Below are 27,590 nucleotides of genomic sequence, written 5' to 3' on the forward strand. Positions count from 1 at the left end.
AACACATCCCCAACACCAGCACATCCCCAACACCAGCACATCCCCAGCACCAACACATCCCCAGCACCAGCACATCCTCAACACCAACACATCCCCAGCACCAACACATCCCCAACACCAGCACATCCTCAACACCAACACACCCTCAACGCCAACACACCCTCAACACCAGTACATCCTCAAAACCGCCACAACCTTCTCACAGGGAGGTCTCTGGGCCAAAAATAAAACACATTCTCGTGCCACGCTGGCATCACCTCTGACATTCCCGCAGCCCCTCCTCACCTCACGTCTGTTGCGTTAATAGGCAAAATAGTTTTGGCAGAAAATAAAAAATATTTAGAACTGAAGAGGCAGCTCCTGGATCAACCGAGCATTCTGCCTCTGTTTCATCTTCCCCAGCTTAATTTGAACCAGAGGTTCTGTGGGGGAAGATTCCTCCGGTCCCCGTCAATCTCTAGCTTCTCTAGCTAGAGGGAAGAGTCTGGTTCCCCAGATCTCGGTAAAGATGGGCATTCGCGTCTCCATCCTAACTCCAGAGAAGTTAGGGAATCCTCTGCCTCTGGGCTCCTCATCCTCATCCTCCATCATCCTCAATCCTCATCCTCTGGGCTGTGTCCAGTTTTGGGCCCCTCACGACAGGACAGACGTTGAGGGGCTGGAGCGTGTCCAGAGAAGGGCAATGGAGCTGGTGAGGGGTCTGGAGCACGAGTCTTGTGAGGAGCAGCTGAGGGAGCTGGGGATGTTCAGCCTGGAGAAAAGGAGGCTGAGGCGAGACCTTCTCGCTCTCTACAACTCCCTGAAAGGAGGGTGTAGCCGGGGGGGGGGGGTCGGTCTCTTCTCCCAAGGCACAGGCAATGGCACAAGAGGCAACGGCCCCATGTTGCACCAGGGAAGATTTAGGATGGATACTAGGAACTATTTCTTCACACAAAGGGTTATTGAGCATTGGAACGGGCTGCCCAGGGAAGTGGTGGAGTCATCATCCCTGGTGGTATTTAAAAGACGGGTAGACGTGGTGCTGAGGCACGTGGGTTAGTGGTGGAGTGGGCAGTGTTAGCTCTATGGTTGGACTCGATGATCTTAAGGGTTTTTTACGACCTAAATGATTCCATGATGCTGTGACTTCTGTGACTGCGCCCTCATGCTGAGCTCCACCCGGCTCTGCCCTGGCCCTGGAAGCCAGGATGAGGCCCAGGGGACAGGGGAGAGGCAAAAAGGTGAGGGGCCATGAGGAGACCACACTCCCGGGTCAAGAGGGTGTCCCCACACAGACAGCAGTGACCCTGAGCTCTCAGCAACAGTTGTCCCATGGGACTGAGTTACGGGCTTTGTCCATCCCGCTCTCTTTAACAAGGATGAAGCGTGACAGCCATTTTCCCCAGGAAGCCAAGGCCTGGGCCTTCCATCACCCCTGGACAGCCTGTGCCCTGACACACCGATAGAATGCTGGAGGTGGCCATGTCACAAAGGGTTGCTGGGGAGGAACGGGCGGTGATCTGTCACAGCCTGAAGCCGGGCAGACCGGTGAGCAGCCAGACAGCCAGAGATTCTCTACCTTCTAAACGTACGCGGACACTAAGGTAAGGATTCAAGAGGGTGGCAGAGACCTTGACAGGGGTTCTCCGTGGTGAGGCACGGTGGATGCCCCATTGCTTTTATCCTCTCTCATAAACCACAGGCCCCTAAAAGCAGAGGAACAGACGATGGCACACAGCCACACTCAGCCAGGGAGCAAGAGATTCTCTACCTTCTACAAGGACACAGACAAAAGTTAAGCATTCACGAGTCTGGCACAGATCTGGGCACAAGTTGTCCATTTTACTCATGCTCTCTGCTACCTTTCTTTGTTCATAATCTTCTGCCTTTTAATGCAGCAGGCCCAGAAACAAGAAGGACAAGACCATGAGGAACTCCCATCCTCAACCACGTGGACAGTCTCTACCTTCTACAAAGACACAGACAAAAGATAAGGATTCAGGAGTCTGGCACAGACCTCGCAGGGCTTGTCCGTGCTGAGTGAGGATGGCTGACCTCTTGTTTGTTATCCTGTCTCCTTACAAGAGCAGGCCCAGAAAGTGACAGGACCAGACCATGAGGAGCTCCCATCCTCAAACACACACAGATTCTCTACCTTTTAAAGGACACGGACACAAAGTTAAGGATTCAGTAGGGTGGCAGAGACCTGGGCAGCGGTGTCCACTCTTCTTGATGGTCTCTAATGCCTTTTTTCTTGACATTTTCCTGCCTTTTACAGCTGCAGGGAGAGATGCGAACCAGAGCAGAGCATGATGAACTCCCATCCTCAAACACACACAGATCCTCTACCTTCTACAAGGACACGGACACAAAGTTAAGGATTCAAGAGGGTGGCAGAGACCTGGGCACGGATGTCAATGGCCACTGAGGGTCTCTGCTGCCTTAGTTTGCTCATATTCTCCTGCTTGCTATGGCAGAAGGCCAGACAGGGAAAGGACAAGACCATGGGGCACTCTCATCTTCAGGAACAGCGAGAGACATTCTCTACCTTCTACGAGGACACAGACAGAAGTTAAGCATTCAGGAGTCTGGCAGTGACCTGGGCAGGGCTTGTCCGTGCTGAGTGAGGATGGCTGACCTCTTGTTTGTTATCCTGTCTCCTTACAAGAGCAGGCCCAGAAAGGGACAGGACCAGACCATGACGAACTCCCATCCTCAAACACACACAGATTCTCTACCTTCTACAAGGACACGGACACAAAGTGAAGGATTCAAGAGGGTGGCAGAGACCTGGGCAGGGGTGTCCATCATGATTCATTGTCTCTAATGCCTTCTTTTTTTCACACTTTCCTGTCATTTACAGCTGCAGAGAGAGATGGGAAGCGGAGCAGAGCATGGTGCACTCCCATTCTCAAACACACACAGATTCTCTACCTTTTAAAGGACACGGACACAAAGTTAAGGATTCAGTAGGGTGGCAGAGACCTGGGCAGCGGTGTCCACTCTTCTTGATGGTCTCTAATGCCTTTTTTCTTGACATTTTCCTGCCTTTTACAGCTGCAGGGAGAGATGCGAACCAGAGCAGAGCATGATGAACTCCCATCCTCAAACACACACAGATCCTCTACCTTCTACAAGGACACGGACACAAAGTTAAGGATTCAAGAGGGTGGCAGAGACCTGGGCACGGATGTCAATGGCCACTGAGGGTCTCTGCTGCCTTAGTTTGCTCATATTCTCCTGCTTGCTATGGCAGAAGGCCAGACAGGGAAAGGACAAGACCATGGGGCACTCTCATCTTCAGGAACAGCGAGAGACATTCTCTACCTTCTACGAGGACACAGACAGAAGTTAAGCATTCAGGAGTCTGGCAGTGACCTGGGCAGGGCTTGTCCGTGCTGAGTGAGGATGGCTGACATCTTGTTTGTTATCCTGTCTCCTTACAAGAGCAGGCCCAGAAAGGGACAGGACCAGACCATGACGAACTCCCATCCTCAAACACACACAGATTCTCTACCTTCTACAAGGACACGGACACAAAGTGAAGGATTCAAGAGGGTGGCAGAGACCTGGGCAGAGGTTTCAATGGTGTGAATCAAATGGTCTTAAAGCTGTCGCATCTACTATCACTTCATTAAATCACTGTTTTATATCAAGAAATATAATGCTGCTTCTCTCCTATGAGTGAAGGCTATCGCTCTCCAGCTGGCGCCCTGCACACTCACCCCTCCTGCTTCCAGCTGCTGCTCCAGCTCTCGGCAGCGAGTCCGCTCCTGCAGGAGCCGGGGGGAGACTCGCCATGGAGAGGAGCGAGCGCCCCTGGGGACAGAGCCGGCTCCTCCGGCACCGGCTTTTCTCGGGCTCTCTGCAGCCCAAGCTCAGCACATAGAATCATACAATCATAGAATCGTCTAGGTTGGAAGAGACCCTTGGGATCATCGAGTCCAACCATCTACCCTACTCTACAAAGTTCTCCCCTATACCATATCCCCCAAGACCACATCTAAACGGCTCTTAAACACATCCAGGGATGGTGACTCAACCACCTCCCTGGGTAGCCTATTCCAATGCCCGACCACTCTTTCTGTGAAAAATTCTTTCCTAATGTTCAGTCTAAACCTACCCTGTTGGAGCTTGAAGCCATTCCATGTCCATGTAACTGGGGAGGTTACATGCCACAGCGCTGCCCATCCCAGCCCGAGTCCTTACGGCACCGGGAAGCTTCGCTTCCCCCGAGCCCGCCCAGGCCCCGGCCAGCGGCTCGGGGGGGACGGCGGCCGCGGCGGCTCCCGGGGGGGGCCCCGCCGGGGCCGCGCCTTCGCCCCCCGAGGGCTCCGCCGCCGAGTCCCCTCTGCGGGCGGCGCGGGCGGCCCGGGCACCCCGGCCCCGCCACCGCGGCCCGGCCCGGCCCCGGGCAGCTCCCCCCGGGCAGGCGCCCCCGCTCCTCACCTTCGCCTGCAGCTTCCGCACCAGCACCGCTTGCCGGGGCCGCGCCTCCTGCCAGCTCTGCCGCCGGCGCTGCAGGGAGCCCGGGCCCGGCGCCGCCATGCCCCCGCTCGCCAGCCGGGCTCCGCCACCGGACGGGCCCCGCGGCGGGGGCTGCTCCGCCGCCTGCCCCGGCGGACCGCGGCCCGGCGCCTGCCGGGGCGGGCGGAGCGGCTGCCCCTGCCCGCCGGGCGCCGCCGGGAGCCGCGGGGCGGGAGGGCCGGGCTCGCTCGGGGCCGCTCTGCGGCGGCGCTGCCCTCGGGGCTGCGGGGCTGCCGCGGGGGAGAGGCCGCCCCGGCCGCGGGTGGCTCCGGCAGCTCCGCTCGGAGACCGGCCCCGGCCCCGGCCCCGGCCCCGGCCCCGGCGAAGGTTGGGGGCGGGAGGGGGGAGCGGGGGGAACCGGTCCCCGCCAGCGGGGGGTCCCCCGGGGGGGAGGGCGAGAGCCGGCGCCGCGGGGACGGGCCGCCGCCCGGCGAAGGCAGCAGCCCCGCCGGAGCCTCTGCCGGAGGCTCCAACTTCAGCCTCGGCTGCCGCGGGAGCGGGAGGCCCGGCCCGGTGCGAAACCCCGACGGGCCCGGGGGCAGCTCCCGAACCTTCTCCTCCCCGATGGGCAGCGGGAGGGGCCCCGGCTGCCGGCAGGGAACGGGGGGGTGGCGCTGTGCTCTCCCCTGCTTTCCCCCTCTGCCCCTCCCGGCTCCTGCTCAAGCCATAACCACCGGTGGCAGATGTGATGAGTTGCCCCCGCACTTTGCTGGGGGGGGACGCAACGGGGGGGGACGTGCTGGCAACGCAGCCAAAACACTGTCTGGAGTGGGGACCTCGGTGCTTGGTTCCCGTGGGAATATGACTCTAGGTCAGTTATCTCACTCCAGAAATAGCGGACAGCCCAAGAGCCCCTGGAGCTCTCCTGCAGGGCAGCGGCTGCAGGCCAGGATCTCCCCTTGAGTGGGGACGCTCGCTTAAGGTCCTGCCCCTCGAGGTGCAGAGATTCGTTGCCGCAACAGATTCTCGGGAAGTGACTACTAGCATGCTAAACTCTGAAATCTTAGCCAAGCGATAGAAAGGACGTGTGCGGAAAACCCCATAGCCAGAGGTCGATGTTCACAAAGGAGACAGAGGAGTCCTGCAAAGGCTTTATTCGAATAAAGGGAGAGTCCCCTGGGGCATATCCCTGTGGGGTCTCTCCATTTGCCGGAGGACGCAGCCTCCCTTTTATCCTAATTCCCCGGCCGCACGTAACCCTCTTCCTTTCCCCATTGGCTGAGGTACTTGGAAGGTACAGACTTCTCGATCCGCCTATTACATCAAAGTTTAACTTTTGCCGTTTTTAATTGTCCAACTTTTGCAGTTTCACTTATTTCCCCTAGTTTTCAGTTATCTCACTCCTGCAGCTTCAATTAACTCTCCTCTTCTTTTGGTTGTCTCACTCCTGCCATTTCCGTTAACTTCCCTGTTTGTGGAGACACTCTTATCCCTATTTTCTTATCAGCCCCTCCTCTGTTTATTTCACTATTTGTCTTTACAACCTTTAGTCACCGTTCATTGGACCTTTTCTTCTTGTCTTCTTTTTGGTTTTGGAGCTATTTGCAGAGCCATCATCTTCGGTCCCCTTGTAGCTAATTCTGGGTCACTGGGCACAGCTACGACTTGCATTCTTCTGACTCCATGCTGAATGAGCTGCATGAAACAAGGTATCCTACATGGTACAAAAATCAGAGCTGCTACCGCACAAAGGGAGAAAACCACCATGCGTTTAACCCATGGTCCACCAGGCAACCACGAGAACATGTCTAATTCCCATCCTTTCCCGGTTTGAACTGGCACGTGAGCTAGTTTTCTCATTCCTTTTCTTATCTGTTTTACTACCGCCCCGTGATCATGGATTTGTAAACAAGAGCTGGGTTCCTTTAGTTTTCCACCAACTCCCCCTTCTTCTGCTAGCAAATAATCTAGGACCCTTGGGTGTTGGAAAATTGCATTCCTCATCTGAGCAGATTGGTCTGCAAGAAAGTCAAGAGCCTCAGCGCTCTGGTTAGGTAAAATTGCAAAAACCGGCTTGTAATCTAACTATCCTATTTAAATTATAAATGGGGTCTCTTGCTCCAGAAATCACCTGGTGGGGATTCCGTGCTGCTGGTCCAGAATACCGTATAATTCGTTCAGGTTCATCTGATGTATAATTCATCTTTTCCCCATGATTGGGAACCCCCTTTAGTTAGGGATTTATCAGTTGCTCGTCGTTCTCTTATCAGATCATCCTATCCATTAACCCCTAACTCGTTTCCTTGAACTTGTGGTAATAAGGAAAATAACGGTCTCATATATCCTATAGAACGTATCCCTGAGCGCTTTGGAGGTAACCTTTGGTAGGCGTGTTGCCCACAAATCCAGTAATGGCCCTTCAAAGCCCAAGCCCCGTTAGCGAATGGGCCTTCCCATGTTTCATTATCCTGTGGTATTTCACAGTATAGAGTATCTTTTGATCCCAGGGGTCCTCCTGCTATACTGAAATCGCCATAGGAATCGCAATAATCACATTCAAAGGCTCCCGCATCTGCGTGCCCTTTACAGTTACATCCCCTACCATTCTTAGTTCAATTTGTAGCCGACCAAAATTTTCTAAAATAGGTCCTAGTTCCACTTGAGTTTTGCCAGCCCCATTGATAAACCCTTATTACATGATTCTTGTTAATGGTATTGTCCCACTGACCAGCCAGGAATAAAGAATCTCTAAATCCCCCTTTTTGCGTAATTTCTCTCGCAACTGCTTTGCATCCACTGTGCCAAGGTTCTTTGAAAGAGCACTTTACCCAGGTGCCACCTATAAGCTTAACATGCGTTTGGTTCCATCTTCCTCGGTACCTAAAGCAATTATAAGGTCTACAATATGGATCGTAACAACCCTTTCCTGGTGACAATGTCCACTCACATTCGCTTTTACCTACATTTTTCCCTCCCAGCTTGGTTCTGTTCAGACAGTAATTTCCTTTTCCTGGGTACTGTATTTTCCATGTACCTCCGTCTTCCTTCCAGAACCCAGTTCCATTATGCACTCTACTTAAGTCACTCACCAACCATTTAGGCTGGACAGGCTGGGCTACCCACAGCCAATCTTCAGCTCCTCCTGGACCTCCACGGACCCAGCAATTACTGAGGTTAAAAGCTTTGGCTACCTCGTCCCCTAGAGTCAAAAATCGGTTTTCCCATCCCAGACTTCAATTTTGCCAATAGTATAGAAACATGATCATTACTAAAAATTTCATCTTGAGCTTATCATCTTTCTACACTTGATGTGGCAAGTGAATATACGGAAACAATTCAGTTAGTGTCTGCTCACCAGTTGCTGGAAGTTAAATAAGGGGCCTCTTTTCCTTATGGATCTATACCGTAGATCCTTTGGGTAAACACACGGAACTCCTCCCGAGGTCTACCTGATGGCTACCGGTCTGACCCACTCCTTGTAAGAGTTAGTTCTAGTCTCCCACCCTAAACTTCCATTTTTCACTTTTTCAAATCAAGGTCTGGTATGGCATGTGCTTCCACTGCTCAACACCTACTGGGTTGCAGCCAGTAACGGAGTTTAGAATTTCTTATTGTGGCAATTGACAGAGGTCAATCCAGCCTTGCCCTTGATTTTTAACTTATCAAATACTACTAATGGAGTCTTTTTCTACGGAAGGCTAGCTGCAGTTTCCCCTCCTCTTCCTTTAGCTCCCAAGTCCAGTTTTCCAGGGCCTTGGACGTCTTGACTCGAATATGACGAGTCCACCCGTGTTCGAATATGACGAGTCCACCCGTGTTTGGCCGTCTTAACTGCTGTTTCCGCGGTTAATAACGCTTGGTACAGTCTCTGCCACTTTGCCACCAGTGGTGCTTCTTTCCATTCTTTAATTAGGACCCAACCTCCCCGTTGGATGCTCTAGACAGCAAAGTCCAAAGGCAGGGTCTGTGCCAGCTGAGCTTCCTGTCAAAGAGATTTCACAAGAGACAGTATCCCGGCCACCTATTGTTTCAAGTAGACGTCACTTATTTCTACCTCCCCACTAGGTCGAGAGTTAGCAGGGTAAGGGATTCCAAACATTCATTCAAAGGGGGATAGTTGAGTATCTCCTCTGGGTTTGGCCCCTATGCTAGCTAAAGCTAATGGTAGAAGACATATCCATGGCATTTTGGTTTCCAAAAATAATTTCAAAAGATGCTGCTTAATTCCCCCATTCATCTTCTCTACTTTCCCGGAACTCTGGGGCTTCCACAGAGTACGGAAATCTCATTGTATTCCTAAGGCCACCACAACCCCTTGAAGAATTTTTCCAGTAAAATGTGTTCCTCTATGTGAGTCTATTGCCTCTATTACTCCCTATCTAGGAATTATTTGTCCTAAAAGCACTTTAATAACTGATCCCGTAGTTGCTGAAGCAACTGGAAATGCTTCTGGCCACCCGGTTAGCTGGCATACTATTACCAAAAGATCCTGTTCAGGGAAAGGAAGAAATCTTCCTGTTCAGGGCATTTCAGTAAAATCCACCTGACATCGTTGGAATGGGCCCAAGGTCGCCCTCCTCTAGCACCTTCCCTTGTAAATTGACCTTAGCACAAATTAAACAACCCTCAATTGCCCTTTTTGCTTGTTTTGTGAGCACGACTAGCAACAAGTGATAAGGACATAAGCAATAAAGACACGCAGAGCAACAGACACAGCAATCCTCTCCCTTTGTTCATGAACAAACTAAATCCCTAGGCACAAACGTTCAGCATCTTCGTGTCATGGGCCTGCGCTCAAAAAGGACACTTTTCTTCTCCAGACGGACACCAACTGAGGAAATAACACTCCTGGTAATGATGCTGAGGGGAAGAGGGATTGAGATAGGGAGTTCAAAAGTGAGCATGTCACACCTTGACCTGTGGAGGGGCTACCACTTCCCGCTGCAGGAAAACATCTGAAAAGGAGCATTTGCCTGGCAGTTTCTCCTTTAAAATGCTACAGGCACATTAACAGGTGACCCCATGAAGATACTGGAAGGAAAGAGACAGCTCCAGCTCCAATTTTTTTGCAGCCAGTTTAATGTTTGCATGATGTTAAGGGTTGCAAAACCAGTTTGCCATTAAGCAGAGGCATCTAGAAGCAAGTGCTTCCTCCCACACCAATCTAAAGCTTGTATCCATCATTATTGGGGGAAATTGGGACCCAGTTACACTCGTACCAATCAGGAAAAACCTTCCTAGTTTTTCAGCTTCAAGGAAGTAGAATCGCTGTCATCTGAAAGGTATTCAAGGGGAATTTCTCTACATTTGTCTGAGCGAGAGTGAAAGGTTTTTCAGTGCAGTTTCCACCCAAACACTTTCCCCAGCACAAGCTTTGGGAATCACCTGGAGAAACGGGTGATGTTTCTGTCTCCAGGTGTGACTGGTGAAGAAGGAACGCTTTACGGCCGATGAAGAAGAGGATTTCAGCTTTCAAGCAGCAACTTCTGGACACTGCAATGGGGGAAAAAAGGCACTGGGCTTTCCAGGCCACACCTCTAGACCTGGACTGCAATTCCACAACCACGCTCTGCCCTTTTGCAAAGGGACAGAGTGCAAATGGCAGAAAAACCTGAGGCACAAGCGCTCAGGAAGAGGCAGAGCAAAGCCAGAGGACGCAGGCAGAACTCCGAGGGGACACGCCAGCTGGTCTGATGCCGCCACTTCAGAGCTTCTGGGCATCCTCTGGGCACAGGAGGGGAGCTGGAGGGCAGTCCCGCTGCCCCAGGGGCTGCCTTGCTCTCTGGCAAGCCAAAGGGCCGCCCGGCATGGGGCCTGCAGGGCCTCATGGGCCACCCTCCCAGACACAGAAAGGTCCGTTGGTGACGTCACCGGCCGGCCGTTGGCCAACTGGCACCCCTGTGGCTGACCCACAGCTCGCTCAGCAGCCAGAGATTCCTGCACCAAGCCTGCTTGGTAGAGGAGGAGGCGGCAAAGGGAGGCCAGTGCCCACATTGGGTGGGACGAGCGCCCACATTGAGTGGGCCCAGCCAGAAGGGGCTCCTCGGAAGCCCGGAGGATGCCCAAGCACCGAGAGAAACGCAAGTGGGCTGCGGCCAGCAGCAGCGGCAGCAGCAGCGATGGCCAAGGAGTTGAGCCCATGGAGGTCGACCCACCCCTGAAGAGGGAGAAGGAAGAGCCCATGGAGGTCGACCCACCCGCCAAGAGGGACGAGGGAGAGCCCATGGAGGTCGACCCACCGGCAGAGGAGCCAATGGAGGTGGATCCCTCTCCCGCAGGCCTGACGGGGCACACCTCCACCGTGGCCAGGCTGCCTCCAGCAGCAGCGGGCCCAAAGCGCCGCAGGACCCCCGCCGGCTCAAAGGGACCCTCCGCAAAGCCACGGTCCAGCAAGCGGCGCCGGCCCCGCGGCCGACGCTAACCGTAAGTGGGCCATCCACACCGCCATGCGGCAGGCTCAGCAGGAACATCAGCCGGCTGTCAAGCCGCCGAGGAGCCCTGCTTTCCCTCCCCACACCCCCGCCCCTCAGCAAGGGGGGCTATCTCCTCTGCCCTCAGGCCTGGGCAAGAGGAGAGGAGAGGAGAGGGGCTGCCCTCTTCTGCCCGGCAGCCCCACAGCACCAGCACCAGACCTTACCGCTCCCGACAACTCCCCGAGAGGAGGCTGGAGCCAGGGGGCTGTCGCTCTCTTCTCCCAAGGCACGAGGGACAGGACAAGGGGAAACGGCCTCAAGTTGCGCCAGGGGAGGTTGAGAGGGGAGACTGGGAAAGAGTTCTTCCCTGAAGGGCTTGACAAGCATTGGAACAGGCTGCCCAGGGAAGGGCTTGAGGCACCCTCCCGGGAGGGATTTCAAAGACCTGTAGATGTGGGCCTTAGGAACGTGGTTGAGCTGCGGACTTGGCGGTGCCAGGCTAACAGCTAGACTCCATGAGCTTCCATTTCTTTTCCAACGTAAACGATTCTGTGATTTCTCTTTCAGAGCCGCGGGGAAGAGGCGAGGAGAGGGGCTGCCATCTTCGGGCCGGCAGCCCCATAGGACCAGGAGGAGTCCCTTGGAGACGGCTGAGACTGCTGGAGAGCGTCGGAGACCACCAGAGACCGGCGGAGACCACAGGACACCATGGGAGACCACCGGAGAGGATCAGACACTGGCGGTGTCCTGCGGCCTCCGGTGGTCTCACACTGGAGACCGTCGGAGTCCGCTGGAAACCGCCAGAGTCCATCGAAGACCGCCGCAGACTGCCAGCCACCGGTGGCCTCCGATGGTCTCCAGCGGTGTCCGGCGGTCTCATCAATGGAGACCACCGGACACCGCAAGAGAATGCTGGGGACCATCGGAGACCGCCGGACACCGCTGGAGACCGCCGGAGAACACCGGAGACCATCGCAGAACACCAGAGACCGCCGGAGACCGCCGGAAACCACTGCAGATCGCCACAGCCTGTTGGACTCCCCTGGAGCGCCACCCAGGTTATTGGGGCCTGGAGTTGGCATTGTTTCAGGCTGAGGATGAGAAAGCCAGTGGCAGGGGGCTGTCCTCAGCCAGACCTCGCCTCAGCTAACGCATGGGTGGGGGAAAAAAGCCAGACCCACCCTGGCCCTGCGCAGAGAACAGCAACAGATCATCAAAGACAGCAGATGCCAGAAACATTCCAGATGCAGAGACAGCTCTTCCTTTGGAGAATCAGAAGAGTTCCCTTCCGAGAGAAAGAAGTTTGGCCAAGACTGGCCAAGAAACAATACAAAAACCAATCAAATACAATAAAGAACCGCTAAAAACACAATCAAAAAGCCAGGAGAAAGGGTCAGCCCTTGGCATTGCACAGCTTCCTCCAAAGCATCCCCACCAAGCTCCTCATCATCGACCTCTATGAGGACTGGATGCCAGCCATGGAGAGGAGGAGCAAGCAGGCCGACGCGGGAGAGCTGAAAGCGTAAGTGTGGGCAGCAGCCTGCCTGTTGAGCAGGAGCCCTGAGCGCTGGCTGAGAGCACCTGGAAAGCTGCGCAACACAGCCGCTGCTTCCCACCTGCCTTGGGCAAGCTTTGGCCATGGCTGTGGGCAACGTCTGCTTTCTTCACCTTGTGCTCCTGTTCCCTCAGGGTGGCCGAGAACTTGACAGCAGCACATGTCCTCCTCCTGAAGCGGCTACTCCCCGTCCTGCAGCACATCGGCCACAACGCCTGCACCAGCAGGATGAGCTGCAGCAACCTGGCCATCTGCCTTGGGCCAAACCTGCTGAGCCCACCCAAGGAGGACCTGCTCCCGCTGGAGGTCCCACTGGAGGGCACTGGGAAGGTACGCTGGATGGAGCAGCCGGCTGCAGCCTTCCCGGCCCAGCAGAGCTTGGCGGTTGAGAGGTGCCTGGCTGCCTCCTTCCTCTCTATTGAGCAAATGCTGGTGGGGAGGGCTGGGCTTGGGGGGGGGTGGCTGCCTGGAAGAGCAGCCTCACAGCCACAGCCTTCTGCGTGGAGGCAAGGGTGAGGAGTGGGAAAGGCTGCTTGCCACCTTTTCAGCCACCTGCCCTGCAACCGAGGCTGTGACGTGTGCAGCTGAAGGTGCTGGTGGAGTTCCCCATGGAAAAGCCCTGTGAAATCTTTGGGGAAGAGATGGCCGGCCCTTCCAGTCCTTCAGCTGAGGAGTCGCCAGCACCCACGCACACAGCCACAGGTAGGAGGAGGGACTGAGCGTTGTCACAGCCCGAGCGGAAAGCTGGTCTAGGGCTTTGGGTGGCTTTGGCTTTAGCTGTTGTCCACTTCCAACAAGTCACTTTGCTGCATGTGCTTTTGCTTCCCAGAGCTGCCTTTGGAAGAGCAACGGGACCACGCAGGCGAGGCAGACGTGGAGCACGAAGCAAAAGCCTTCCTGGATGCACCACCCTCTCTGCTCGTCCTCCAGAAAGCAGCAGGGGTAGATACGGTGGAAGGATCGCCAACGGCAGAGGTAGGGCAGGTCCACAAACTCTGGGACAAGGCGTCTCCTGGAGGAGGAGTTCCTGAGGAGTCCAAGTAGCTGCTCTGCCTCTTCCTGGTATTTCAGCTCTTGTGCCTTTGGGTGGGGCTTGTTCATCCCCCTTGGAATGGTGCCTTGTAAGTAAAACTGGAAGGGGTCTTTCTCCAATGCGTTAGGCACGTCCTCAGCCAAAGGACAGGCCTACAAAAGACCTACAGAAGGACAGCTTCCAGAAGCAAAGCCACCACAGAAGGTGCTGTTGCACCAAAGGGACACGCGCAGAGCTCTGTCTCAGGAGGGTGAAGAAACTGCAGCAGAATGAAGCGGGCAAGGCTCTTCTTGCCTGGAGGGGGACCGCAGGCTCCCTGCTGAACGGCCCCCCAAATGAACTGAGTGTCACACCCCGCTGTGAACACTATGTTCCCCCGGGAGGCCCCTGGGAGAAAGGGCTAATGCAAACCAGACCAGGGATCTTCTCTAGCGAGCGATTCGCCCAGCAGTGGCTTACTCCTCCAGGACGTCCCTTGTCACCTGCTAACGCCAACATTTCTGGTTTAGGCACCCGCCGCTTTGCCTCCAACTGCCCCAGAGACCACGCAAGACTCCCTGGGATGCGCCCAAGAACAAAGAAGGAGCCTTTCAGAGGAAAGAAGGTAAAAGGAGTCAGCTTGGGTTCAATCAAGAACTGGTTCACCCAGCTGATCCCGGCTAGAGCTATCTAACCACGCTGTGGGATGGAAAGGTTTGCAGGCTCCCTCCAGGAAACTGAAAACCCAAGAAAAAGAAAGAGAGAAGAGGCCTGCTCAGGGGAGAGGGAAGAGAAGAGACAGGAAGGAAGAGAGAGAAAAGACGGGCACTGCAACAAAGCGGCAAGGTCCAGAAGGTGCAGAAGCCCAGGTGTGTCCCAGGCTCTGCTGCTGCCCATCTTTCCCAACTCTGAGAACTGCTCCAAGTCAGTGCAAGTCCGCTGGCAAGGGAGGGCGAGGGATGGTGCTGCGCAGGGTCTGGAAAGAACTCCATGGCAGCTCCCCAGGGGCTCCCGATGGAGCCCTGCTGCGTGGCACAGGGCCACCGTGCATCTCCCCACACGCACAGTCTCTGAGGGCACTTCCCACGGGGAGAAGGTGCCAGAGCCATCCCCTGCTCCATGCCCGCAACAGCTCTCTCTTCTGGGCTAGAAACAGCTCCCTGTCAAGGGTGTTTCCCACAGAAAGGGGAAGCAAGTCCTGCCTCTTCCTGCCCTTGGGCTTTCATCAGGGCTTTCTGACTCTGTCCTTGTAGGTGCCCATTTCCTGTCACCGGCTGAACCCCTGCAACTCCTGGGCTCCTGCACCTGATGTCCCGCACCATTCCCGGGGTTCGGGTGGCAGCGAGCACTGGCCGTCATGAGCTGAGGATACCCAGCTGTGAGAGTGCAAGAGTGGGAGACTGAGGAGAGCTGCTGGCGGTGAGCGACAGCTTCCCCTCCCTTCCTCTCTGTAGTGACCAGACTGTTATGCCTGGAAGAAGCCACCTGAGATGCCTCACCTCAGCTGAGGCATCTCAGCTCCTGAGATGCCCAAGGAAGGGAGGGGAAAGCGATGGATGCGAACAGCAGTGAAGGGAACACAAGAAGTGGACTAAACATTCCCTTTCTTCTTCAGGGATCCCTCCCCAGGCAGGCGGGAAGCCACAGAAGACCACAGCCTGGAGAAAGCCCTGCCTCAGGTGGAAGAGGAGCAGCAAAGGCAGAAGGAAGAAGCGTTCCCTCCTAGTGGGTGTCCTGGCTGCTCCTGGAAGGCAGGGAAAAGCTGTCAGTGCTCCCCAGTGGCCCCAAGGGAAGCGGTGGGGCAAGCCCTTTTGGAAGGAGAAAGGTCCACAACCTGTTGTGTGGGGCAGTAATAGGGGTGTGTGCTGCATGGCTCTGTTTTGAGCAGGGGGTTCCTCCGGCTGAGCTCCAAGGGTCCCTTCCCAGCCTAAGTCATGCCCTGGAGCAGTAGGTGAGGGAGTGGGGACAAGGCCAGAGAAAGGGGATGCATCCAGTGATGAGGCAGCACGAAGGGGAGGCAGCCGTTACCTGTGGGCATGGTCCGAGTTGAAGAGGAAGGGAAAGCAAAGCTGTAGAAGGACACGGAAGGCTAAAGGAGAAGCACATGAGTTTGCCAGCCCTGAGAGATCTCAGTTCATGCGAGAAAGCGCTTCTCCTGCGTCTCAGTTTGACACCAACGTCAGTGTTGGGGGAGCCGGGAAATCCCGGGGCTGCTGCTTGTGGACGGGGGTTGTTCAGTGACCTCCTGGCTGTTCCTCCCTTCCCAAGGTGTGAGGATCTGGCCAAAGGGAATGCTCTCCTGCGGGAGCACCTCGAGAAAGCGAGTGAGGTGACTTCAGCTCTTAAAGGAGATGTTGGAAAACTGAGGGTGGATTGGATGAGGGCGCAGGAGGAGCTGGAAGCGAAGGAGAGAGAATGGCACCGGGAACGTGAGGTGAAGAGGGGCTGCGGGAATGTCCGAGGTGATGCCAGCGTGGCCTGAGAATGCGTTTTATTTCTGGCCCAGACACCTCGCTGTGAGAAGGTTGTGGCTCTGATGAGGATGTGCTGGTGTTGAGGAGCAGAAGACGGGACTGGGTGTCAGCACCCAGTGTCAGCAAATGGGTCAGGAGGGGTGTCAGCAAATGGTGGTGATGGAAGAGGCCCCCCTGCTGTGGCCGTGCTGCTCGGTCCTAAAGGCCAGTGCTGCTGCTGCTGGGCGCTGTCGGGCAGTGACACAGGAGCGCTCGTCTCTCTGGTAGTTCTTCAATCTCCGCCTGGAGCCGTGAGAGCAGAGAGGTCTGTGTGTTTTCAGATTGCGAGCAGCCAAGGGAAGACCAAGAGGGGCCTCCCTCACCCACAGCAAACGTCTCAGCCATTTATCTTATTGCATTATAAGCCTTCCTTAATGCCGTGAGTGTGCCTGACCTACTGTTGAATGCTCCTCTTCTTTGTGCTGCTTTGTGGAAATCATCCCAACTGCCCTTTCTGGGCCATAGGATGTGCTCTTGGGTTTGGAAACGAGAATGTTTTTACATTCAGACCTTGTTTGTCTGGAGGGGCTTCTGTTTCTAAGCGAAGGCGTGTTAAGATCCCTCCTACGCTGAAATTCAAAGGGTTTAAGGTCAGTACAGTCAGAACCACTGGGCTGGTTTTCTACCACCTTCCCTGAGATAAGTGCTGCTGAGCCTCAAACAGGCTGGATTCCAGGTTCTCGTACACAGAAAGCCCGTTTCTGCCATTTCAAATAGCAACGTGGGCCCCTCGGAGGGAATGGCCGGGCTTCCCTTGTCACCTGGCAGAGCACAGAGAGCCCAGCCCAATGTGATGGCAATAACCGCATCTGAAATTGCTGCTCTCTGATCCCTGGCACACGGGGAGCTGCGCCCACACCCTCTGTGCCAGCAAGAAAAACAATGGATGGACAATGGAGGCTGTATCTTCCAGGAGGACAACAAGCCCCTGGTTCTGATGACACCACTCTCTGGCCCTCCAAAGTAAATATGCCAAAAAGGAGGCCAACACAGGCACAGCTTCACCCAGACAAGCAGCCAAACGCCCACCCAGAAGCACCAGCATTTTGGTCCCACCTGGATGAGTTTCTCTTGGCTTTCTTCCTTCTCCTCTGCCCGGATCCTCAGCGCTGCCCGCAGCCCCTCTTCTTGCTCCTCTGCTTCCTTCAGCAGCTGCTCCAGGGGGGCTTTCTCTGCGCAGAGCTCTCCATCTGTTCTTCTACACAAGCGCAGCTTCTCCTGGGCAGAGACCTTTGCTCTCTCCATCTCCTCCACTTTACCCGACAGAGCTCCATTCTCTTGCTCCAGCCACCGCCACGGAAGCACAGAGGAAATAAAATACAGTCAGGTTTACAGTCAAGAAGAGAGCAGCAACTCCCCATCCCCTGCGTGTCTCTGACATACTCCCAGTTCAGCGCTCCCAATCAGCACGTGAGGACAGACTGCCCCAAAGACCTGCCTGCTCTCACCACCATTTCCCAAGAAGGAGACCAACATTGTACTTAAACAACAGTGGGAGAACAGAAGAGGAGCAACACGGTAGTGAAAAGACGGGCAGAGGTGGAGCTGAGGGACAGGGGTCAGTGGAGGATTTGGCGGTGTGAGGTTAGCGGTTGGACTCGAGGACTCGAAAGGTCCCTCCCAACCTCCATGATTCTATGCGTCTATGATTGTCCCTGTCTGCTGCTGCCAGAAACAGCATCTGTGGTGGCCTTGCTATCACAAGGTGACCATACCTTCTCCAGGGCCATGGTAAGCTCATCTCTCTTTTGCTTCAGCAGATCCCTCTGAAGGTGCGATTGCTCCAGTGTCTCCCTCACGACCACCAACTCACGCTGTAATGAGGAATGTTTTTCTCCAAGTGCCTCCGAGTCCTTCAGTCTCTGCGAAGGGGAGAGACAAACAAGGTTTGAACATAAAAACATTCTCGTTTCCAAACCCAAGAGCACATCCTATGTCCCAGAAACGGCAGTTGGGATGATTTCCAACCCCTTTCTATTTACACCTCAAGAACGCTGGCATTTCCTGACCAGACCTGCATCACTCTTTGTCCTTGATGGAGGGGAAACATTCAGCACTGAGAAAGTAAAACAAGCTTCCAGAAATCACAGAACCTTTCCAAAACATTCAGGTGCTCACAAATTAACAGCTTCCTGCCTCCTGGTTCTCTCTCTCCTCTTTCCTACGCTGGATACCAGCCTGGCCAAAGTTCTTCTGGGGGTCAGACAGACGTTGAAAGTCCAGATGACTATTCCCACAATCACTTTTGCCTTCAGCGGGGAATGGATCAAAGAGCCTGCAAGCTCTTTGGGGAGACGGCTATGAATTTCCCATCCAATAATCACAGGATCACAGGATGATTCAGGTTAAGATGCTTCATGCTGCAAAATGGCCCTTCTTGCCCCCAAGGCCTTCTGCACTCAGGCTTGCAAGGAACACCCCGGCAAGTGGCTGCTCAGAGGCTGACGACAATATCTACAGAACAAACATTTCAGGAAGGTGGTGTGAGAATAAACCGAAAATGTTGTACCAACAAATCACAAAGAGGAGGAGAATTACACAGTAGGTCAGGCACACTCGCGGCATTAAGGAAGGCTTATAATCCAATAAGATCAATGGCTGACGGTAACCCAGACTTTGAAATTGCCTCCTGACACCGGAGGCTGTGCTACTTCTGTTTGCAGAGAGAAAGGAACCCCAGAGAGATCTGAAGGGAAGCCACATTTTTTCTGCAGACATCTGGCCTCAGCTTCTACTCACCGGTGCGTGGCAGTCTTCATTTCCAGGAAACGGCGGCAGAAGGTGTCCACCTGACGCCACAGGCCGAGCAGACGGCCACGTTCACCCCTTCTGAACTTGTCATAAAGCTACAGATGCAAAGAGAAAAAGAAATGCCAGCTCAGCCTTCGCCGTCACTGCACAAGTCTTTCAGCTGGGAGAGGGTCACACCACCGTGGCCAGGTCTCCTTCAAGAACTACTCCAACAGGGCATTGGGGACTGAAGAGCCACCACAGGAGCAGCCTCAGCAGAGCTGCCACCCAACTGCACAGGAGGGAACACCCACCCTTGTCCTGCAGGAGGGGACATCAGCAAAGCAAGTGACCCTCATTCAGCATCTCCCCTTGCAGAGGTGTCTCACACACAGGTGTCTTGGGGGAGGACGACAAAGACAAGCCCCTCCAAGGCCACTCTCACATTTGCTGTCGGTGAGGGAGGCCCCTCTTGGTCTTCCCTTGGCTGCTCGCAATCTGAAAACACACAGACCTCTCTGCTCTCACGGCTCCAGGCGGAGATTGAACAACTACCAGAGAGAACTACCAGCAGCAGCAGCACTGGCCTTTAGGACCGAGCAGCACGGCCACAGCAGGGGGGCCTCTTCCATCACCACCATTTGCTTCCATCACCACCACCCCTCCATCTCCCAGCCCTGTCTGCTCCTCAGCACCAACACATCCCCAACACCAGCACATCCCCAACACCAGCACATCCCCAGCACCAGCACATCCTCAACACCAACACATCCCCAACACCAGCACATCCCCAACACCAGCACATCCTCAACACCAACACACCCTCAACGCCAACACACCCTCAACACCAGTACATCCCCAACACCAGCACATCCTCAACACCAGCACATCCCCAGCACCAACACATCCCCAACACCAGCACATCCCCAGCACCAACACATCCCCAAAACCGCCACAACCTTCTCACAGGGAGGTCTCTGGGCCAAAAATAAAACACATTCTCGTGCCATGCTGGCATCACCTCTGACATTCCCGCAGCCCCTCCTCACCTCACGTCTGTTGTGTTAATAGGCAAAATAGTTTTGGCAGAAAATAAACCCCCTTGCGTTCTAACACTCCTCACCGAGGTGGGAGGCTAGGTGCGGCTAGGTTTAAATCCTGAGGGATGCCCAATTCACCACTATCAGTCCAGTCGTGTTTAATATATTTAACTGTCACGAGTCCAGATACAGTCATAGTGGACTGCACCTTCAGTCTAGTCGTGCTCATGAACTAGCACGGCCGCACTCTAATGTTTGGTGGCGTTCAATGGGAAACCGAAACGGCTAGCTACTTAAGCAGTGCAGTTTATTTCAGCAACAGATACAAAGGTTCTTATGGTTTGCCGGTGATAAATACACTGTCTGCAAAGCACGTGCAAGTAAAATATGGTTTGTTCATGGTACAAAGCGTGCGACAAAGTTCCAAACAATACAGCCTGGCTATAAATGTAACAAAAATAACCCTCTAGAGAGATTTCTAAGTTTCCCGAGGAAGCACTCGGTATAGTCTAAGTCTTACCCAAAGGCCTCCCTATGGGGGGGAAGAAAGGCTCAGCCCCTCGACTGGTCCGGCAAGTCAAAGGCAGTCCGTGACGGGGTCCTCCCTGACCTCTTCACGATGGGGTCTTCCCTAGCATCCCCCCTTTCTTGGGCTAGTTTTATACTATGTTTTACCTTCAAGGTGGAGTTTGAGTGACTCTACTCATAAATACCTTTATTAGGCTTGGTGTAAAATTCTCTCGCCTTGCTTTTAAAGGTATAGTTTACGAAAAATTCAGGGCGCAGACTCAAGGACGAGTGGTTGCACCTTGGAGGCGGGTAGCCTTTGGGCTGGAGGTGTGTTTTGGTATTATAATGACATTATAATGAGCAAAGTTCGCACAAAGGACAGCATTTCATCAAAATCTGACAGACTGTTGGCTCAGGGTAGCAAATATGCAGCTTATCACTTCCATAGGATCACCTCGTTCCCGTATCTGCTGTATTCTACCCTGGAAACGCTTCCATTTTATACCTTTCCTTAATGTGTGAACAATGCTATATTTTTAATAAAATTTTTATTTGAGGAATTATTCCACACACCTTCCCGGTGCCATTCTCTCTCCTTCGCTTCCAGCTCCTCCTGCGCCCCCATCCAATCCGCCCTCAGTTTTCCAACAGCTCCTTTAAGGGCTGAAGTCACCTCACTCGCTTTCTCGAGGTGCCCCCGCAAGAGGACGTTCCCTTTGGCCAGATCCTCACACCTTGGGAAGGGAGGAACAGCCAGGAGGTCACTGAACAACCCCCGTCCACAAGCAGCAGCCCCGGGATATAGCAGGAGGACCCCTGGGATCAAAAGATACTCTATACTGTGAAATACCACAGGATAATGAAACATGGGAAGGCCCATTCGCTAACGGGAATGGCTTTGGGCTTTGAAGGGCCATTACTGGATTTGTGGGCAACACGCCTACCAAAGGTTACCTCCAAAGCGCTCAGGGATACGTTCTATAGGATATATGAGACCGTTATTTTCCTTATTACCACAAGTTCAAGGAAACGAGTTAGGGGTTAATGGATAGGATGATCTGATAAGAGAACGACGAGCAACTGATAAATCCCTAACTAAAGGGGGTTCCCAATCATGGGGAAAAGATGAATTATACATCAGATGAACCTGAACGAATTATACGGTATTCTGGACCAGCAGCACGGAATCCCCACCAGGTGATTTCTGGAGCAAGAGACCCCATTTATAATTTAAATAGGATAGTTAGATTACAAGCCGGTTTTTGCAATTTTACCTAACCAGAGCGCTGAGGCTCTTGACTTTCTTGCAGACCAATCTGCTCAGATGAGGAATGCAATTTTCCAACACCCAAGGGTCCTAGATTATTTGCTAGCAGAAGAAGGGGGAGTTGGTGGAAAACTAAAGGAACCCAGCTCTTGTTTACAAATCCATGATCAGGGGGCGGTAGTAAAACAGATAAGAAAAGGAATGAGAAAACTAGCTCACGTGCCAGTTCAAACCGGGAAAGGATGGGAATTAGACATGTTCTCGTGGTTGCCTGGTGGACCATGGGTTAAACGCATGGTGGTTTTCTCCCTTTGTGCGGTAGCAGCTCTGATTTTTGTACCATGTAGGATACCTTGTTTCATGCAGCTCATTCAGCATGGAGTCAGAAGAATGCAAGTCGTAGCTGCTGTGCCCAGTGACCCAGAATTAGCTACAAGGGGACCGAAGATGATGGCTCTGCAAATAGCTCCAAAACCAAAAAGAAGACAAGAAGAAAAGGTCCAATGAACGGTGACTAAAGGTTGTAAAGACAAATAGTGAAATAAACAGAGGAGGGGCTGATAAGAAAATAGGGATAAGAGTGTCTCCACAAACAGGGAAGTTAACGGAAATGGCAGGAGTGAGACAACCAAAAGAAGAGGAGAGTTAATTGAAGCTGCAGGAGTGAGGTAACTGAAAACTAGGGGAAATAAGTGAAACTGCAAAAGTTGGACAATTAAAAACGGCAAAAGTTAAACTTTGATGTAATAGGCGGATCGAGAAGTCTGTACCTTCCAAGTACCTCAGCCAATGGGGAAAGGAAGAGGGTTACGTGCGGCCGGGGAATTAGGATAAAAGGGAGGCTGCGTCCTCCGGCAAATGGAGAGACCCCACAGGGATATGCCCCAGGGGACTCTCCCTTTATTCGAATAAAGCCTTTGCAGGACTCCTCTGTCTCCTTTGTGAACATCGACCTCTGGCAACGGGATCTTCTGCACATTGTCTTGTTCCCTTTGCTGTTCTGTTAAACTGCCTTTGTGCCAACCCACCAGTTTCCTTTTTTTCCTTCCAATTCTCCCCTCATGGCCGTGGAGGGGCCGAGAGCGTGGCTGCCACGTGGTTCTTTGTTGCCGTCTGAGGCCAAACCACGACAGTCCTTTTTGGCGCCCAACGTGGGGCACTCGGAAGGTTGAGAGAACGACAGATCTGACCAGAGCATGTTAAAATGTATGTGTTATATGCATTTATGATATTAGTCAATAGTACTGGTCACAATGTTGCTTCGTTTGTTCCCACGGCCGTGTTATGTAAATTCTGACATGCTCTATGTACTCCCCGTGATGATGTTTATCACCTCTGGGAGAGGGATCAGCATCATAATTTTGCCGTCCTGTGTGATATCAACTTATGATACGATAGCATCACTGTTCAGATGGTTATGTTGGGCCATTTATGCAGCACCGCTGTCCTGCTGTGACCTCGGACACCGTCTCTCAGAATTTATTAATAATCACACTCAGTCTATGGGGGAAGCGGGGGCTGGTGGTGTTCCTTTCCCCAGCTCTTTCACCTCCCTTTTCTATTTTGGTCCAGCTATGCCAGTTTTTGAGAATTTTGAATACTCTTGGGACATGCAAACCAGCTTGGTCCTATTGCTAGGTCTCCTCAATGTGTTTCAGTTCTTGTTTAGGGTTAAGCAACTATTTAAGACTCCCACCCAGAGATCTGTCCCGAGACTGGAGAGTCATGGGTGGCACGGGACGTGGGAGAATACGGACAGGTACCTAGAGAGCTTTTCACCTCCAACGGTTTGGGGCTTCACCCCCGAACAATTACAGAACCCGTTTGTATTTCTGGAGTGACAGGGGGATCCCAAGAGTTGACTGTACCGTTTTTAAATCTTCTTTCAGCTTCTAATTTTCTAACAAGTCCCGATCAATCAAGGGCTTCGGTGCCCCTGGCAAGTCCAAAAGCTGATGTGTCACCCCTTGCTTTCCACTCTTGAATGTTAAAGGTTTAAAGAAAGGTCCGGTTTCTGGCTTCCCTCTCGCACCAATAACTCTTCCTTCCAGTGTCATAACCTCATTCATAGCTCTTTGTATTTAGAACTGAAGAGGCAGCTCCTGGATCAACCGAGCATTCTGCCTCTGTTTCATCTTCCCCAGCTTAATTTGAACCAGAGGTTCTGTGGGGGAAGATTCCTCCGGTCCCCGTCAATCTCTAGCTTCTCTAGCTAGAGGGAAGAGTCTGGTTCCCCAGATCTCGGTAAAGATGGGCATTCGCGTCTCCATCCTAACTCCAGAGAAGTTAGGGAATCCTCTGCCTCTGGGCTCCTCATCCTCATCCTCCATCATCCTCAATCCTCATCCTCTGGGCTGTGTCCAGTTTTGGGCCCCTCACGACAGGACAGACGTTGAGGGGCTGGAGTGTGTCCAGAGAAGGGCAATGGAGCTGGTGAGGGGTCTGGAGCACGAGTCTTGTGAGGAGCAGCTGAGGGAGCTGGGGATGTTCAGCCTGGAGAAAAGGAGGCTGAGGCGAGACCTTCTCGCTCTCTACAACTCCCTGAAAGGAGGGTGTAGCCGGGGGGGGGGGTCGGTCTCTTCTCCCAAGGCACAGGCAATGGCACAAGAGGCAACGGCCCCATGTTGCACCAGGGAAGATTTAGGATGGATACTAGGAACTATTTCTTCACACAAAGGGTTATTGAGCATTGGAACGGGCTGCCCAGGGAAGTGGTGGAGTCATCATCCCTGGTGGTATTTAAAAGACGGGTAGACGCGGTGCTGAGGCACGTGGGTTAGTGGTGGAGTGGGCAGTGTTAGCTCTATGGTTGGACTCGATGATCTTAAGGGTTTTTTACGACCTAAATGATTCCATGATGCTGTGACTTCTGTGACTGCGCCCTCATGCTGAGCTCCACCCGGCTCTGCCCTGGCCCTGGAAGCCAGGATGAGGCCCAGGGGACAGGGGAGAGGCAAAAAGGTGAGGGGCCATGAGGAGACCACACTCCCGGGTCAAGAGGGTGTCCCCACACAGACAGCAGTGACCCTGAGCTCTCAGCAACAGTTGTCCCATGGGACTGAGTTACGGGCTTTGTCCATCCCGCTCTCTTTAACAAGGATGAAGCGTGACAGCCATTTTCCCCAGGAAGCCAAGGCCTGGGCCTTCCATCACCCCTGGACAGCCTGTGCCCTGACACACCGATAGAATGCTGGAGGTGGCCATGTCACAAAGGGTTGCTGGGGAGGAACGGGCGGTGATCTGTCACAGCCTGGAGCCGAGCAGACCGGTGAGCAGCCAGACAGCCAGAGATTCTCTACCTTCTAAACGTACGCGGACACTAAGGTAAGGATTCAAGAGGGTGGCAGAGACCTTGACAGGGGTTCTCCGTGGTGAGGCACGGTGGATGCCCCATTGCTTTTATCCTCTCTCATAAACCACAGGCCCCTAAAAGCAGAGGAACAGACGATGGCACACAGCCACGCTCAGCCAGGGAGCAAGAGATTCTCTACCTTCTACAAGGACACAGACAAAAGTTAAGCATTCACGAGTCTGGCACAGATCTGGGCACAAGTTGTCCATTTTACTCATGCTCTCTGCTACCTTTCTTTGTTCATAATCTTCTGCCTTTTAATGCAGCAGGCCCAGAAACAAGACGGACAAGACCATGAGGAACTCCCATCCTCAACCACGTGGACAGTCTCTACCTTCTACAAAGACACAGACAAAAGATAAGGATTCAGGAGTCTGGCACAGACCTCGCAGGGCTTGTCCGTGCTGAGTGAGGATGGCTGACCTCTTGTTTGTTATCCTGTCTCCTTACAAGAGCAGGCCCAGAAAGGGACAGGACCAGACCATAAGGAGCTCCCATCCTCAGCCACACACAGATTCTCTACCTTCGACAACGACACGAACACAAAGTTAAGGATTCAAGAGGGTGGCAGAGACCTGGGCAGGGGTGTCCATCGTGATTGACTGTCTCTAATGCCTTCTTTTTTTCACACTTTCCTGTCATTTACAGCTGCAGAGAGAGATGGGAAGCGGAGAAGAGCATGGTGCACTCCCATTCTCAAACACACACAGATTCTCTACCTTTTAAAGGACACGGACACAAAAGTAAGGATTCAGTAGGGTGGCAGAGACCTGGGCAGCGGTGTCCACTCTTATTGATCGTCTCTAATGCCTTTTTTCTTGACATTTTCCTGCCTTTTACAGCTGCAGGGAGAGATGCGAACCAGAGCAGAGCATGATGAACTCCCATCCTCAAACACACACAGATCCTCTACCTTCTACAAGGACACGGACACAAAGTTAAGGATTCAAGAGGGTGGCAGAGACCTGGGCACAGATGTCAATGGCCACTGAGGGTCTCTGCTGCCTTAGTTTGCTCATATTCTCCTGCTTGCTATGGCAGAAGGCCAGACAGGGAAAGGACAAGACCATGGGGCACTCTCATCTTCAGGAACAGCGAGAGACATTCTCTACCTTCTACGAGGACACAGACAAAAGTTAAGCATTCACGAGTCTGGCACAGACCTGGGCAGAAGTTGTCCATTTTATTCATGGTCTCTGCTACCTTTCTTTGTTCATAATCTTCTGCCTTTTAATGCAGCAGGCCCGAAAACCAGAACGACAAGACCATGAGGAACTCCCATCCTCAACCACACGGACATTCTCTACCTTCTACAAGGATACAGACAAAAGTTAAGGATTCAGGAGTCTGGCAGTGACCTTGGCAGCAGTGTCCACTCTTGTTGATGGTCTCTAATACCTTTTTTCTTGACATTTTCCTGCCTTTTACAGCTGCAGGGACAGACACGAACCAGAGCAGAGCATGATGAACTCCCATCCTGCACGACACACAGATTCTCTACCTTCTACAAGGACACGGACACAAAGTTAAGGATTCAAGAGGGTGGCAGAGACCTGGGCAGGGTTGTCCATCGTGATTGATTGTCTCTAATGCCTTCTTTTTTTCACACTTTCCTGTCACTTACAGCTGCAGGGAGAGATGCGAACCAGAGCAGAGCATGGTGCACTCCCATCCTCAAACACACACAGATCCTCTACCTTCTACAAGGACACGGACACAAAGTTAAGGATTCAAGAGGGTGGCAGAGACCTGGGCAGAGGTTTCAATGGTGTGAATCAAATGGTCTTAAAGCTGTCGCATCTACTATCACTTCATTAAATCACTGTTTTATATCAAGAAATATAATGCTGCTTCTCTCCTATGAATGAAGGCTATCGCTCTCCAGCTGGCGCCCTGCACACTCACCCCTCCTGCTTCCAGCTGCTGCTCCAGCTCTCGGCAGCGAGTCCGCTCCTGCAGGAGCCGGGGGGAGACTCGCCATGGAGAGGAGCGAGCGCCCCTGGGGACAGAGCCGGCTCCTCCGGCACCGGCTTTTCTCGGGCTCTCTGCAGCCCAAGCTCAGCACATAGAATCATACAATCATAGAATCGTCTAGGTTGGAAGAGACCCTTGGGATCATCGAGTCCAACCATCTACCCTACTCTACAAAGTTCTCCCCTATACCATATCCCCCAAGACCACATCTAAACGGCTCTTAAACACATCCAGGGATGGTGACTCAACCACCTCCCTGGGTAGCCTATTCCAATGCCCGACCACTCTTTCTGTGAAAAATTCTTTCCTAATGTTCAGTCTAAACCTACCCTGTTGGAGCTTGAAGCCATTCCATGTAACTGGGGAGGTTACACGCCACAGCGCTGCCCATCCCAGCCCGAGTCCTTACGGCACCGGGAAGCTTCGCTTCCCCCGAGCCCGCCCAGGCCCCGGCCAGCGGCTCGGGGGGGACGGCGGCCGCGGCGGCTCCCGGGGGGGGCCCCGCCGGGGCCGCGCCTTCGCCCCCCGAGGGCTCCGCCGCCGAGTCCCCTCTGCGGGCGGCGCGGGCGGCCCGGGCACCCCGGCCCCGCCACCGCGGCCCGGCCCGGCCCCGGGCAGCTCCCCCCGGGCAGGCGCCCCCGCTCCTCACCTTCGCCTGCAGCTTCCGCACCAGCACCGCTTGCCGGGGCCGCGCCTCCTGCCAGCTCTGCCGCCGGCGCTGCAGGGAGCCCGGGCCCGGCGCCGCCATGCCCCCGCTCGCCAGCCGGGCTCCGCCGCC

The sequence above is a fragment of the Numenius arquata genome, chromosome 12 (genome assembly GCF_964106895.1).
Source record: "Numenius arquata chromosome 12, bNumArq3.hap1.1, whole genome shotgun sequence".
NCBI lineage: Eukaryota > Metazoa > Chordata > Aves > Charadriiformes > Scolopacidae > Numenius > Numenius arquata.